Genomic DNA, 11,272 nt, shown 5'->3' with positions numbered 1-11,272 from the left:
TTTTTTTGCGTAATTTAACTCCAGTTACCATTTACACTTTGTTAAAATTTCATGATAAATAAACCAAAACAAATGACAATTACTCGGGAAAAGTCATTCTGACAGCAATGACATGCAAGTTCCTACATGTAATAATACCATGTCTTATAGACATTATGCACGTGTTGGGTAACAGTACGTAATAATAACAGCCGTACTTCTGTAATGGTTCTCAAATCCACAGTGTGATTCAAATCTGGATTTATGAGCAGCTCTAAAGAGAATTATTATAAAATAATCTTGGTCCCACTTTACATTAAGTGTCTCTAATAACTGTAGTTACACATGAATAACATGCAACAACAATATAACTACTAATGACTGCCGATGTTACAGATGTACTACAGAAGTACCGCCTATGTAATTACACGTGTATCAAATTCAGTTTGGCTAATTGTAATTACACACGTGTGTCTTCCACACAGGAACTTTCCTGTAGTGAAGTGTTAGTTGCACTGTAAAATAAGTGGACAGTTCCTGTGTAGTTGTTATGTAGGTGCTGTGTAATAGTGGAGGGTTAATACAGACGTTTTGGGTTTGGGTAAGTAATGTGTTAATGTTAGTTATTACACACTTTTACTGCTGGAAAAACAACTGCTGCTCCAGTCTGATTACAATTTTAATACATTAATGTTATCACACTTGTGTAACTACATGGGAGAGAATTAGCTGTTACAACTGTTATGATGCACTGGATGAAGAAGATTCATCTTGGTCAGATGCGCCACGTCCAAACCACATACTACACACTAAATAGTGTGAAAAAATAGCGCATATACCATTAGAAGTGCACTCAATGGTGTAGTGTGAGAAGTACAGTAATGCTATATATGTATATTTTGTCAGATCCTTTGTGGCCGTGTTTTGCATTTATTCCTATTCTTCTGTTTACTCTTTGTAGTCTTTGTTGTCCCTCGACATAAACACCAGTTTTATAATGACATTTCACAAATGCTTGTTTCCAAATCTTTGGGCACACACACACACACACACGCGCACACACACACACAGACAAGCAAAGACAGACAGACACACACACACACACACACAGAGACACACACACACACACACACACAGACAAGCAAAGACAGACACAGACAGACACACAAACAGACAGACACACACACACAGACAAAGACAGACAGACACACACACACACACACACAGACAGACACACACAGACAAAGACAGACAGACACACACACACACACACACAGACAGACACACACAGACAAGCAAAGACAGACACAGACAGACACACAAACAGACAGACACACACACACAGACAAACAAAGACAGACAGACACACACACACACACAGACAAACATAGACACAGACAGACAAACATACACACACACACACACACACACAGACAAACAAAGACAGACAGACAGACACAGACAGACAAAGACATACACACACACACAGACAAAGACAGACAGACACAGACAGACAAAGACAGACACAGACAGACACACAAACAGACAGACACACACACACACACACACACACACAAACAAACAAAGACAGACAGACACACACACACACAGACAGACAGACACACACACACACACACAGAAAACATAGACACAGACAGACAAACATACACACACACACACAAAGACAGACAGACAGACACAGAGACAGACAGACAAAGACAGACAGACACAGACAGACAAAGACAGACACACAAACAGACAAACGCACAGATACACACAGACACACACAAACACACAGACATACACAAACATAAAGAGAGACATAGACACACACACACACACACACACACATACAAAGATAAACAGACACACACACACGCAGACAGACACACTCACCCATTCCACGTACACACCCTGTTTCAGTTCCCTTCTAGTTTCTAGCTGAATTCATAGACCTGCAGGACTCACACACATTGCGTCATTTCAACACGGTCACCCCTGCAAATCTCAGCAGCTGCGATTCAAGCTAAGTTACATCTGGACCAGAGGTGTGGTCTATATGAGAAGGTCAGAGGCCACATACCACATAGCAAACCACTAGACGTTGCCTGTGACACACAATCAAAAGGAAGGGATTCGTGTATTTGGCCATAGAAAGAGAACTGAACCGAAGCCTAGTGTAAAAGGTTTAGTTACAGCAGTCCGAATCCCGTCGCACCACTAAGAAGGTTTTAGCTTCGTCTGCATTTTGTCGTTATGTCTGCTGTTTGTCATCCACGTCTCCTCTCAGACACGTCAAGTCATATTAAAGGGGAATTTCACCACTCACAAAAATTTAGCTGACGATTCACAGTCAGATATAGATGAATAACTTTATTGTGAGCCACTATAAAAATACAAGCCTGACGTAACCAAATTGTCTGATTATGCACTTTATTTACTAGAAATGCTTTCATAATTACACTGATGGTACTGTTGGATTAAGACTCGCACAAATGACGTTACACATAATTACGTGTAGAGCTAAGTAAAGCTATGCATCCATCATGATGGAGAGAATTTAAGCAAACCTCCTCGTTTCTGCGCTCACTGTCCACTTTATCAGCTCCACTTACTGTATAGCTGGTCTCTGTAGTTCTACAGTTACAGACTGTAGTCCATCTGTTTCTCTGATACTCTGTTACCCTGTTCTTCAGCAGTCAGGACCCCCACGGACCCCCACAGAGCAGGTACTATTAGGGTGGTTGGTCATTCTCAGCGCTGCAGTGACACTGACGTGGTAGCGGTGTGTTAGTGTGTGTTGTGCTGGTCTGAGTGGATCAGACACAGCAGAATCCGACACACTTACACTGTGGAACAGGGCTACCGCAATATGTGATACGCAATATATTAAAAACACTTTGGTAAAATTTGGTGAACTTCAAATTGTTGTTTTTTTTTTTTTTACTTATTTATTTGGGAAATAACAGCGAAAAATCAAAGGCTGTTCCTAAACTTTTGACTGCAGTCCGCACAAGCACTGTGCAGATATGTCCCGGACAGCAGGCTGAGGTGAGCTGGGTTGCCTGATCTTTCACCTTTATAATCTTCTAAGCTCAAAGCTGGAGCTTAGGCAGGTGTCCAGCCTCGCTTGGTCTACAAAGCCATCAGTGGCACGAGAGCGAGCTCAATTCGCTGTCTGTAGTCTGTAGGCTGCTTTTTCCATATGCCACACCTCTGCCTTCACAGGCTCCCAGGCAAACCTGCAGAAGTCTAAGCCTTTAAATTCGAGGCAGTTTGTGGGTATTTCTTCGATTTTTTTAAGGCTCCTGTTGCATTTTTTTCCTAAAATTAACATAAACTAACAATAAAAAATCTATATTTTTATTTTGTTTGTAACACAACCTACTATTTTAAGCAATAAAACCTGAATATCTGAATATACGCTGAGACCACCGGTGGCTCCAAACCGCACCTGGTCATGTTCTCCATAACGTTCATAAGCTCCATTCAGAAGCTGGGCGTCGTGTGAGGCTGTAGCTCTTCTCTCCAGTCTAATAGACGGTGATGTCATTTTAAACCCTTATAATAAAAGAAGCCGAACTTTGTTTTTCTACTGAAAGTCGAGCCGTTTTTCCCCAAATCTGGGCTCTAAACTATAAACAGACGGCGTCTCTTCAGTGATCTGCTCTGGAAACATCACTTTTAGAGAACAACACAAAGAGCGGCGCAGATTTTTGGCTTTCAGCAGTAAATTGTGAGCGTGTAGTGATATGTGGAGATCAAAAAACACATGTTCTGTTCATTTGAGGGGCTTTTACAAAAACAAAAATTTTATTTATGCACTTAATTAATAATTAGCCTTATGATTTGGTCGTGTAAATTCAGACGGACAAACCAAAATATACCCTGGAGAATAAGAGGTTAATAATAAACGTGTCCATAGAGATGTGGACTGTGTTCTCTTCACAAGCTCGCTCAGAAACCCCTGCAGTGTATTCAACAAAACAGACAGCACTGATCTTCTTTCATACAGTGACAGGAAACACAGCAGCGCAACGCAGATTCATTTTCACATGCGGATCCAATTTTGCTGCGACCAGCAGGGAAATGCTTGCCAACTACTCGGGGGACAGATTTTGATGAGTTAGTGAGTTGCGACGAACAAAGAATAGGGCCTGTGCTGGGCACTATGCCTGGATGACGAACTGTCAGAGACGGATTTCGACCACTTTTAGAACGTGTGTAAATGGAATGCCTTTTTATTTGGCTCTGCCATCAGGAGATTGCGAGTTTGATCCCTGGTGATGCCACAACCATCCATGGGCGGGAATGCAAGACACATAATAGTCCACACTCTCTGGGTGGGTGATAGCCCTTCCTCTCCGCCATCAATCAGTGCAATACGACCCAGCTCATGCAACTGGCACGTAGGGTCCTCCTCCAAACGTGTTTGGCAATGACTGATACACACACACACACACACACACACACACACACACACACACACATATATGTAGACTCACACAGTATCTCACAAAAGTGAGTGCACCCCTCACATTTCTGCAAATATCTTATGATATCTCTTCATGGGACGACACTATAGAAATGAAACTTGGCTGTAACTTAAAGTGGTCAGTGTGCAGCTTGTATAGCAGTGCAGATTTACTGGCCTCTGAAAAGAACAACACACAGACATTAACGTCTAAATAGCTGGCAGCACAAGTGAGTCCACCTCACAGTGAACGTGTCCAGATTGTGCCCAGTTGTGTCGTCGTCCCTCCCTGGTGTCATGTGACTCGTTAGAGTTACAGGGTTCCAGGTGTGAATCGGGGAGCAGGGCTGTTAAATTTGGTGTTTTGGGTACAATTCACTCACACTGGCCACTGGATATTCAACATGGCACCTCATGGCAAAGTAGAATTGTTGCTCTCCACAAAGACGCCTGGGCTATAAGAAGACTAACACCCTGAAACTGAGCTATAGCACGGTGGCTAAGGTCATACAGCGGTTTTCCAGGACAGGTTCCACTCGGAACAGGCCTCATCAGGGTCGACCGAAGAAGTCCACGTGTTCAGCGTCATATGTGACGTTCTGAAGCAGAGCGTGATCCCCTCCCTTCGGAAACTGCGCCGCGTGGCAGATTTCCAACACGATAACGACCCCAAACACCTCCAAGTCGACAACCACCTTTCTGAAGGTAAAGTTGATAGACTGGTCAAGGTCATCTCCACACCTAAACCCAGTTGAGCACCTGTGGGGCATCCTCAAGCGGAGGGAGGAGGAGCGCAAGGCGTCTAACATCCACCAGCTCCATGATGTCATCATGGAGGAGTGGAAGAGGATTCCAGTAGGAACCTGTGCAGCTCTGGTGAATTCCATGCCCAAGAGGGTTCAGGCAGTGCTAGATAATAATGATGGTCACACAGAATAGTGACCCTTTGAGCACAATCTGGACACGTTCACTGTGAGGTGGACTCCAGTTGTGTTGCCAGCTGTTTAGACGTTAATGTCTGTGTGTTGTTCTTTTCAGAGGACAGTAAATCTGCACTGCTATACAAGCTGCACACTGACACTTTAACGTATATCCGAGTTTAATTTCTACAGTGACGTCCCATGAAAAGTGAGGGGTGTGCTCACTTTTGTGAGATACTGTACATGCGCACACATATTCATATCACTGTTGTCAGAAGAAAACCTTTCCAAAACCACAACTTTACAGGACAAAGGAAAAAACCTGCTTTACTTTTAATGCAAGTCAGTGGAACCGGACGTCTTTCCAAGTCATTTTGGGCCGTTTCTTTTGGTCCATTCATCATGAAATTTACACACAATGTAAAGAGCAACAGCAAAGATGCCCAAGATGGAGATACAAGGTTTTCTTACAGCAGCAGCAATACATATCCTTAGAAGTCTCATTATTACTGTTGGCACGAAATTTACATTGCCTAACGATCTAGAGTAGTTGATGTGGTAATATAGCTGCGTAATGAATAACATTTACGTTATTTTATATTCCCTATGATCTCAAGCTGAATCAACACGCCAATGTTTTTCTGATCTTTATCTCCTGCACCTGCACCGCCCCAGGGATCACCCCAGGTCCAGCGGCTAACAGCTGTTCAACACGCTTCAAAAGTACAGGTGTCAGTCCAACAAAGACGGCCTTATAAACTTCTAACACTACAGCAACACAATCAAAAGCACTTCTGGTTACGATCAGGTAGAGCCTGTGAAAACTCTGACCTCACCACTACACTATCATCCCATGACAACATATTCCTCCCTCTGGAAAACTAGTGCCACCTATGAAAGAATGAGTTACACAGACTTACAGCCAGACCTGCCACGATCGTGAGATTTTAAGTAATGACTAATAGCCGTAGCCGTAATTCTTACATTTCCCTACCCCTTGTTTTCCTTGTCTCCTTGCCCTTGAAGCTGAGTTACAAATTGTGGTGGGTGAGATCTTCCCTCTGAAACGGGACCCTCTAATAAAAGAGCATCACTTCATTATCAGCTACCAGCGCCGCTCTGTAGGCGACCCTGCCCGTCTGCAGGGACAGCAGAGGAGGGGAAGGTTCAGCTCCTCACTGCTGGGCTTTAGTTACATTTAGGGATCAAACGCCTTCAAAGAGGGTCTGTATTCTTATTAATAAGGTAATTCTGATTCAGATCAACAGGGATTTTATCAATAAAGCATCTGTAACTGCATTACAGTATTCCTCCAGGCCCAAACTGAAATCAGCCATTCCAGCTTACTATGCTCTCTAATCCATGCTAGCAGAGAGCGGAAAGCACCCAGTCCATTATTCCTGCTTCCGATGATCAAAAGTGATACTGTACTTTTTTTTTTTTTTTGTCTGGGAAGGATTTCTTGTAAACAGATACAACTACAAGAAACACTCCTGCTTCCCTTTTCCTATTCTTGACATGTTCAGACGCACCACGCGTCCAAACCCTGTGAAGAAACATTTCTGTCAGCCCTGGGGAAAGATCAGAAAAACGAAACTCGCTGATCTGGAAACTAATCCGGGATATTTTTAGAGTTCTGCTCTACTGATTCAGAAATCTTAACCAATTATTTCCAGCACATCTGGTTTTCTCTCAATTTATGTAAGCCAATTATCAGTAAACACCAGCATATAGTGAGTTATACCACTATAAAGCTAGATATAACGTTACGAATATGATAATAAAAACCCTGAAAATACAGGGAATTTCGACTCATCCTTGCCTTTTTTTGGCTACGCAATATCTTATCCTTTCATGTCTCTCTTCTTTTCCCTCTCTTAAAACTGCAAAACAGTTTAAAATGCATTTAATATTGTAATCTGGACAAAAGATGGCACAAGGTTCATCACTGCAATGTGACTCTGCTGAAATGTCAACAGCGTTACTGAACCACTGGATTAAAGCAGATTTCGCTGTTGCTGGAAGAAAACCTTGTTTTGACGTTTTTGACGTTTGAGATAATTTGAAAATACTTGCTGTCCTTTACATCGAGTGCAAATTTCACGATGAATGGACTGAAAGAAACGACCCAAAACGCCATGGAAGAAATTCTGGTTCCATTGACTTGCATTAAGAGTAAAGTGGGTTTTTCCTTCTTCTGTGAAGTCAGCATTTCAGAGACAACAGCGACTAAAGTCTGAGTCTAATGATCATGAAGACCAGTGAGATCATATGAGAAGTCACTGGGTCGCCAGTCTGACAACCATCCATCCATCCCTCCGTCCCTCCATCCAACCCTCCGTCCCCCCATCCATCCATCCCTCCATCCATCCATCAGGCACAGTGATACTCAAGTCATGTCAGTATCAATATTTCAAACTGATACACGCCTAAAAAAGATGGTTATTCAGTGATTATTTACTATTTAGTGCCATGAGTTCTACGTAGAACTATTTCACGTTTAAATGGTTCTTTGCCTGGTGAAGTGGTTCTTTGCCTGGTGAAGTGGTTCTTTGCCTGGTGAAATGGTTCTTTGCCTGGTGAAATGGTTCTTTGCCTGGTGAAGTGGTTCTGTGCCTGGTGAAGTGGTTCTTTGCCTGGTGAAATGGTTCTTTGCCTGGTGAAATGGTTCTTTGCCTGGTGAAATGGTTCTTTGCCTGGTGAAATGGTTCTTTGCCTGGTGAAGTGGTTCTTTGCCTGGTGAAGTGGTTCTTTGCCTGGTGAAATGGTTCTTTGCCTGGTGAAGTGGTTCTTTGCCTGGTGAAGTGGTTCTTTGCCTGGTGAAGTGGTTCTTTGCCTGGTGAAGTGGTTCTTTGCCTGGTGAAGTGGTTCTTTAGATGGATGTAAAAATGTAAATTATGTGATTCTATATAAACCTTGTTGAAAATGGCTAAACGGCCCCAAAAAGGGTTCTGCTGCTGTTACGAACCCAAGAACATCTAAATTTCCTTCAGGATCAATAAAGTATCTATCTATCTATCTATCTATCTATCTATCTATCTATCTTTAAAGTGTGTATCTTGTGCACTGCACACGGTCGTTTACCAGCTGTCTGTCATTTCTACTGAATTAGTGTTTATTCCTCTTACAGCTACAGAGCCCCGCTGGTCACGTCCTGTATAAACAAAAATAATGCGTGGCCACGACTTAGTAAGGCGTGATCTTGTTCCCACCCCTTATTAAGTCATGGCCATGTATTATGATCTCGTTCCCACGTTTTACTAAGCCATGGCCACGACTTAATCATCTCATTCCCACGCATTGGGATCTCGTTCCCACGCTTTACTAACTTGTGGTCATGACTTAATCATCTCATTCCCATGCCTTACTAAGTCATGGCCACGCATTATTTTTATTTATACAGGATGTCACCAGCGGGGCTCTAGGGTTCTGTACGAAGCCCCGCTGATGACATCCTGTATATAAAAAAAAATTATAATAATGCGTGGCCACAACTTAGTAAGGCATGGGAATGAGATGATTTAAGTCGTGAACACCCCTCAGTAACGCGTGGGAACAAGATCCTAATGCGTGTTTACGACTTCGTAAGCCACAATCTCGTTCTCACGCCTTGGGATCTCGTTCCCACGCGTTAATAAGGCACGGCCCAGCATTATTTTTATTCATACAGGATGTCACCGGTTCTTATTAACTTTTTCCTGAACGGGACACATGTTCATCCACTGTAGCTGAAACACTGAACAGCTTAAATTGTGGCCTCGACTTCCAACTTCTACGGTTAACTGAGCTAACTCGACTAACAGGGCACGGAACCCACAGTCCAGAACCACCATTTACACGGTGGGGCAGCGGCAGGCGCGACTATTAGACCGCGTTACGGAGACGGAGGACGGGTCACTCACACAGCCGGTCGCGCTGATGTGCCGTTACTGGGTCAGGACGAGCTACTTACTGTAAGATGTTTAGCTCGAACTCCGGGCAGCGCAGAAACGTCCTCAAACACCGAACAGAACCCCGAAACCCATCTGCGCTTGACTCACGACACAAGCAGCCCGTCCGAGCCCGATTCCGGCGTATTTAGTCATGAAACTCCGGCTTATTCGCCGAGTTGCTCTCCGGACGTTGCGGCTAGGCTAACCACTAACCTGTTAGCTAAAGCTAAGTTAGCCAGAAGTCCGGTTCGCTTTCAGGCTGTTTTATCTAACCGCTCCCGCTCGAGAGGCTCGAGACTTTGTTTTTAAAGGTATCGGTTTAAGTTCCGAACCGGGACCAAAAGCGGCTCCCCGGAAAAAGAGCGTGTCTGCTTGTTGTCTGACTGCGGGCTGTTAGCTCACCCAGGAGACTGAAGCATCTCCCTCCGAGGTCGAGCCGAGCCGAGCCGAGCCGAGCGGAGCCGAGCTCTGTCAGCCCGCGGGCGCTCGGCACCGCTCTCGGCTTCGGAGTGGATTCATGGAATAAACGTTCGAAATGATTGTGAGGAAATGCGAGATTATTGCGAGGGAATGCCAAATGATTGTAAGGAATGTGGAATTATTGCAAGGAAATGCGAGATTATTGCGAGGGAATGCGAAATGATTGTAAGGAATGCGGAATTATTGCGAGGGAATGCCAAATGATTGTAAGGAATGCGGAATTATTGCAAGGAAATGCGAGATTATTGTGAGGGAATGCCAAATGATTCTAAGGAATGCTGAATTATTGCAAGGGATCGCAAGATTATTGTGAGGGAATGCGAAATGATTGTAATGAATGCGTAATTATTGCAAGGAAATGCGAGATTATTGCGAGGGAATGCGAAATGATTGTAAGGAATGTGGAATTATTGCAAGGAAATGCGAGATTATTGCGAGGGAATGCGAAATGATTGTAAGGAATGCGGAATTATTGCAAGGAAATGCGAGATTATTGTGAGGGAATGCCAAATGATTGTAAGGAATGCTGAATTATTGCAAGGGAACGCAAGATTATTGTGAGGGAATGCGAAATGATTGTAAGGAATGCGGAATTATTGCAAGGGAACGCGAGATTATTGTGAGGGAATGCGAAATGATTGTAAGGAATGCGGAATTATTGCAAGGGAACGCGAGATTATTGTGAGGGAATGCGAAATGATTGTAAGGAATGCGGAATTATTGCAAGGGAACACGAGATTATTGTGAGGGAATGCGAAATGATTGTAAGGAATGCGGAATTATTGCAAGGAAATGCGAGATTATTGCGAGGGAATGCCAAATGATTGTAAGGAATGCGGAATTATTGCAAGGGAACGCGAGATTATTGTGAGGGAATGTGAAATGATTGTAAGGAATGCGGAATTATTGCAAGGGGACTCAAGATTATTGCGAGGGAATGTGAAATGATTGTAAGGAATGCGGAATTATTGCAAGGGATTGAGAGATTGTTGCTAGGGAATTCGAAATGATTGTGAGCGAATGTGAAAATATTGCGACGGCAAAGGAAATGCAAAAGTATTGCGAGAGACTGCAAGATTATTGCGAGGGAATGCATTACGAGGGAATGCGGTGTCATTTTTTTATCCACGGCCCCTTTGGAGCTCCACACATTCGTGCTTGTTGTGTCTGACTTTTGTTGTTCCGATTTGGTTGTATATGGACCCACAACAACTCAAAGAACCGTTTGAACGCATATCTGGTTCTTTGCGTGGTCACCTGGTTTTTCTCTGTGATGGAAAGCCTACTGTGGTCTATGATTCTCTGAAGAACCTTAAAAATGCATTTGTGCTTAAACTTAAAATAATGAAAATATTAATTCGTGGAATGAATCCTAAACTCTGCTCCCGGTAGGCTGACTGTAGATTTTACAGGTTATAATAAATTATACAGTAGGTGAAAACTGTTTTCAGTCACTTATGCTCTACTGCCCCCTAGTGGAAAACAAC

The 11,272-nt window shown here is 43.3% G+C and overlaps 1 protein-coding gene across 1 annotated transcript in view; it reads right to left on the bottom strand.

The window, feature by feature from the left end:
• Positions 1–9,742, bottom strand: part of jak2a (Janus kinase 2a) — a 92,270-nt gene extending 82,528 nt beyond the window's left edge. Inside the window, exon 1 of the mRNA XM_017685088.2 lies at positions 9,326–9,742. The gene's annotated coding sequence lies outside the window, so the exon portion shown is untranslated. The remainder of the gene's footprint in view (positions 1–9,325) is intronic.
• Positions 9,743–11,272: the final 1,530 nt, after the last annotated feature.

The sequence above is a fragment of the Pygocentrus nattereri genome, chromosome 16 (assembly GCF_015220715.1).
Source record: "Pygocentrus nattereri isolate fPygNat1 chromosome 16, fPygNat1.pri, whole genome shotgun sequence".
NCBI lineage: Eukaryota > Metazoa > Chordata > Actinopteri > Characiformes > Serrasalmidae > Pygocentrus > Pygocentrus nattereri.
This window is presented reverse-complemented; position numbering and strand designations above follow the sequence as displayed.